General features: G+C 44.0%; 1 non-coding gene across 1 annotated transcript; it reads right to left on the bottom strand.

The window, feature by feature from the left end:
• Nucleotides 1-5,366: 5,366 nt before the first annotated feature.
• LOC116973835 lies at nucleotides 5,367-5,558 on the bottom strand. Its single transcript, XR_004412143.1, has one exon. It is a non-coding gene; the product is annotated as a U2 spliceosomal RNA (small nuclear RNA).
• Nucleotides 5,559-5,815: the final 257 nt, after the last annotated feature.

Raw genomic sequence — 5,815 nt, 5'->3', positions numbered from 1 at the left:
ATAGTGTGTGCAGGTCTGGTTACCACCCTACAAGAAGAACATGATTGTACTGGAGAGGGTGCAGAGGAGACTTACCATGATGATGCCTGGGATGGAATGTTTCAGTATTGAAGAGAGACTGGATATGCTGGAATGGAGTATTTGTGTAGATTGGATAGGCTGTTCTGTGGAGCTGAGGAGGAACATGAAAGAGCTATACAAAATGATGAGGGCCATGGCTGATAGTGAGAAATATTTTCCTGTAATGGTGACATCCAAAACCAGAAGTTACAGGTTTAAGATAAATAGTAATAGTGACTTGAGAAGCCTTTTCTCTTCACACAGACAGTGGTTGCAATATGGAATGCACTGCCTGGGAAGGTGAGGGAGACAAGGGTGGCACAGTGGAGCAGCGGTAGAGTTGCTTGCAGCACCGGAGACCCGGGTTCGATCTACGGGTGCTGTCTGTACGGAGTTTGTGCGTTCTCCCCATGATCATATGGGCTTTCTCCGAGATCTTTAGTTTCCTCCCACTCTCCAAAAACGTACAGGTTTGTGGGTTAATTGACTTGGTATAAACGTAAATTGTCCCTTATGTGTGTGGGGTAGCGTTAATGTGCGGGGATCGCCGGTCGGTGCAGGCTCGGTGGGCCGAAGGGCCTGTTTCCATGCTGTATCTCTAAACTAAACTAAACTCTCCAAGTCTCTGGATGAACACTTAAATTGCTAAGGTACACAAAAATGCAGGAGAAACTCAGCAGGTGCAGCAGCCGAAACCCCTCTTCAGTCTGAAGAAAGGTTTCGGCTCGAAACGTTGCCTATTTCCTTCGCTCCATAGATGCTGCTGCACCCGCTGAGTTTCTCCAGCATTTTTGTGTACCTTCGATTTTCCAGCATCTGCAGTTCCTTCTTAAACACTTAAATTGCTAATGCTGGTATATAGGATTAGTTTTCATGGGTATTTGATGGCCTGAATGAAAATGGTGGGCGGAAGGGTCTGTTTCTGTGCTGCATGATACAATGATTCCACAACAAAACTCCTTGGAGCCAACTAAATATTTATAAAGTGTGGCCACTGCCTTATTGTCAGAAAATTGGCAGCGAGTTGCATACAATGAAATGTAAATGACAGTAATATGATAATGACCACATAATGTGTTGAAGCAGCATTGATTGGCAAATGATAACCTGGATAGATAGATTCTTGATTAATACGGTGTTAGGCGCTCCCCCCCCTGGTGAATGCTATGTACTTACCTTTCTCTGTTTCTCTCCCGAGTGCAAGCCTCGTGGCTGTGAGTCTGGAATCACGGGGTTAAAGGCTCCTGTACCCGATTGGCCAAGCTGCGTCAGGTGACGGGTGACTCATCTGAAGCTTAAATACCAGAGTCTCCCAGGATTCTATCGCTTCTTCGTCGACCCTGACTTGTGAGCAGACTGCTGGTGTGAGCTGCGGAAGGCCTGGCCACATGGCATAGAACTTTGTGTACTTTCACCATTACTTGTTAACAAATATTGAATTGGGACGGATAAGGGCTGACCTTAGTGTTTTCGTGTATTTTGTTTCAGGGTTATATCTCTTTAGGCAGGTTTTAGAGTCTCCGGTTCGACGGTCCATCACGTGGCTGGCTGGAGCACTGTTAAATTGTTTGTCAGTCCATCCATATCCCTGACTGGGATGTTTGGGTTTTGTGTTCCATTGAATAATTAAAACTATTTTTGAATTTGAACCTGGTTTTTGAATTATGTGACACGGCTCTGAAGTACCTGCATTCGGGAGTCGTAACATACGGGTGCCGGGGGTTATGGGGAGACGGTAGGAGAAATGGGTTGAGAGGGAGAGATAGATCAGCCATGATTGAATGGCAGTGTAGACGTGATGGGCCGAATGGCCTAATTCTACTCCTATCACTTATGAGCAGGACGTTGTGCAAAGCTCCTCATTTTTGAAGTTAGGAACTCGGGATCATCTGCGTTAACCTGTGAGAAAAACTATGCCTGGCAGTACAAGCATCCCTCCCTGCTGCACTGGAGAATCACCCTGAACAGTTGTGCTCAAGGCTCTGGAGGTAAGGTTCATTGTATTGCTATAGCAGTAGCATATGAAACATCATATGGCCAAAGCTTGCTGAAGATGGTAGATGGTCTTGAAAGGAGAGATAGAGTTGATAGTCAGGATGAAACAAGATGAATAAAGTTATAGAATCATGCAGCACAGAAACAGGCCGCAGGGCCCAATTTGACCATGCCAACCTAGATACCCCATATATACAAATCCCACTAGCCCATGTTTGGCCCACATCCCTCTAAACTTTTCCTATCTATGAACTTGTCCAAATGTCTTTTAAATGTTGTTATGGTACCTGCCTCAACTACCTCCTCTGGATGCTTATTCCATGTCCACCTGTGTCGAAAAAGTTGCCCCTCAGCTTCCTATTAAATCTTTCCATTCTCGCCTTAAACCGAAGTCCCCTGGCTCTTGATTCCCCTGCTCCGGGTAGAAGACCCTGCCCAATGGGTTCTTCAGAAGAAGGGTCTCGACCCAAAACATCACCCATTCCTTCTCTCCACAGATGCTGCCTGACCCGCTGAGTTACTCCAGCCTTCGGGTGTCGGAGGTTATGGCGAGAAGGCAGGAGAATGGGGTTAGGAGAGAGAGATAGATCAGCCACGATTGAATGGCGGAGTAGGCTTGATGGGCCGAATGGCCTAATTCTACTCCTATTCCTTATGACCTTACTTACGACTAGATAACTTGCATCAATGCATTCTCTATGGGAACAGTCTGATGCAGCATCTGTATGGAGTTTGTACGTTCTCCCCATTTGTACATTCTCTCGGGTTTTTTCCGAGATCTTTGGTTTCCTCCCATACTCCAAAGACGTACAGGTTTGTAGGTTAATTGGCTTGGTATAAGTGTAAATTGTCCCTAATGTGTGTAGGGTAGCGTAAATGTGCGGGGATCGCTGGTCAGCGTTGATTCGATGGGCCGAAGAGCCTGTTTCCGCGCTGTATCTCTAAACTAAACTAAAGCATGTTTTAATGACATGATTTGTTCATTGTTAAACAGTGAGGATTTAACCCAGGGAATGGTGGCATATGGATCAAGTGAGGGCCAAGGGAATAGTAAGATTAAACGAGAACTTACCAGTTTGAAGTTTGATCTGTATTTTATGAGGAGTTACGATGAGGGATTACGTGAAGAACCCGCTCAGTGCGCAGGCGCGGCATACTTCCAAGCAGCGGTGTGGAATCACAGATAGACACAGTTATTTGAAGTAAACATAGTAAAGATAAGGAGACATCAATTTATTAGTTTGATCCATATAATGAGGGTGGGAGCGGAGGGCATGTAATCCCTCATCGTAACTCCTCATAAAATACAGATCAAACTTCAAACTGGTAAGTTCTCGTTTAATCTTACTATTTTACTTCGGAGTCACGTGAGTGACTACGTGAAGACTTCAAAGCTCTGTGATTTCAAACCGTGTAACAGTTCATACTTCACTCGCTGCCGAAGTCATTCGAGGGAGGAAGTATGTTATCGTAATCAACCATGAATCTGTTTGTAAAAACAATAATGGTGTTATTAACAACAACAAGACCAATTGCTCCCCCGGGCTTAAATTATATATTTTTTGCAGATTCTTTTTCTGCAAACGATACAGGTTCTGTCAGTGGTTTGTTATAAAAGTTTGGAACGTATACTCCCTAGACCACCCTGCAGTAGCCAGGATGTGGTCCATAGGCTCGTCCATCCTCTTAGTTACTGACGTGGAAGCTGTTCTGGTGGAATAAGATTTTATACACGTTAGTATTTACTCCAGCAACTCCCAGTACCTGCTTGAGCCACTAGAGATAGTTTAGCTCGTCACCCGACCATGAGGTTTCCTGTGGCTGACCCATAAGGCTTTATCCTCTCCCTCGGTATTCCTTATTGTGTCGATCTCTAAGTGGGTCATGACACATAAAACGTGGTTCAGGTGGGTATGCCCGGAATTTCATGACTGGACCTGATGTTCCTGGTCTGTTCTGTTTGGCCAACCCTTGAATGGGCATGTGACACTATCTTGTGTTATAACCATGTTGTCCCATCGCAGTAGATGGGAGAGCTGGCTCTTTGTGTTGATGTAAGGCCACCAGCATGTCCATCTTCAGGGTAGGCTGTTCCAGAGTGAGTGACCTGGCTGGTGATCATCCCCTAAGGTATGTCAGGATTTCACTGACATCCCAATTTGGGTGTACCTATTTCTGGGGAATGGATTGATATACCTCTCCTGTATCTGATCACCAGTGAGCGGTACCCAAGTTGAGTAGGCTAACAGAACATGTCCTTCATTGTGGTGAAGACCTGCCAGGAGCTCCAGTACAGTTTTTTGTTATAGTTGAATGTGTAATTCCTGTTTTGGAAACAGTGTACCATTTCTTGATGCTCCTCAGGTATGTTCCCTAGGATATGCGACGGAATGCTGTCATCAGGTTGATAGTGCTCCTGATCCAAGCACAGCAATGGTCTTCCCAATTCTGCAATTCTTTTAATGACCATGTCGAGGATCACTGGGAACCATGCTTGTGGACTTGGTCCACTGTAATTTGCGTAGTACCCGACTGATGAAGCCGTAGTACCTATTGAAGAGGTAGAAGGAAAGGAAAACATAGAGATTAGGTTCCCCCCACCCCTCAATACGCGGGAATGTCTCCATTGCCGCTGCCTTGAGATTGGTTTCATGTGACGTAAGTTAGTACGTGGTGATTTAATTGGATATAAGGAATCGATATCTGGTGTCCATATTGCTTAGTGATTTCAGCAAATATTTTTGGTTTAAATGTATGTTTACAGTATTTAGCTCACCTGATAGGTGAGTTACTGATGGTCAAACATGTTTGACGACATACGGTTTCCAATTGTTAATAAATTGTCCCCTAATATCGATGTTCTCCGCCCAAGTGGTTTGGTATATGCCACCACTGATGTTGTTATCTTATAAACGAACATGCAAATTTGGTGGATTACTGAGCAAATGCTTCACTAGAATTAAGTAAGTTAATATATAACATGTTTAAGTCAATTCATATTGGCATTAAGTATTACAAGCTCAGTAACACATCAGGACACATAAGATGTTACTCAAAACAGGTGGAAGTGTACAACCATAATCCTTCCTGCCGATAAATTCCATTTGCCCCCATATTACAGGTATGGAGATAGTTTTGAACACTAGTATCTCAGCTCATAGGAAAGGTACAAAGTTCAGTAGCTGGTAATGCTGCTATATCCCAATTACTTTGCCACGTAGTTGATTGGTGGTTAATGCACCATGACTGATAGTCTTAATGAATACCAGATAACAACGTTGTGGATGGTCAACGTAAATATCTGGATATATATTTTGTGCACCGTTCCCAGAGGCACTGCAATACTGGGTCGATGCGTGGAGTGGACGGAGCAAGCCCCTATTCCATCTCCCTGTTCCAAAATTCAATTTAATATATGGTCCCTAGATAAGGGACGTATCAGATTATTAAACTGATAAGAACAGATACTACACTTGATCTTAGCCAAAAGGCCGAGAAGCGATGCAGCTAAAGCTGTATCCAAGGATAGTTTGTCGTTAATATATAGACATGCCATGACGGAATGTTTCTAAGTGTCAGGGCTAGTTGATTCTGGATAACTTTGACTTAAATGCCGCAACGCTCATCATGGTTACTCCATCCAGGTAATTGCAGTATATCCGAAACTTATATGAGAAGGTACTGAATAGTGTGCATCTTCAAGGTCGATGTCTACCATAAAGTATCCTTGGATCCATGGTAGTAGTTACAAATCCCATGA

This window comes from Amblyraja radiata, chromosome 5, assembly GCF_010909765.2.
Source record: "Amblyraja radiata isolate CabotCenter1 chromosome 5, sAmbRad1.1.pri, whole genome shotgun sequence".
NCBI classification, from domain to species: Eukaryota; Metazoa; Chordata; class Chondrichthyes; order Rajiformes; family Rajidae; genus Amblyraja; species Amblyraja radiata.
Note: the sequence above shows the minus strand (reverse complement) of the source record. Positions and strands in the feature narration are given on the sequence as shown.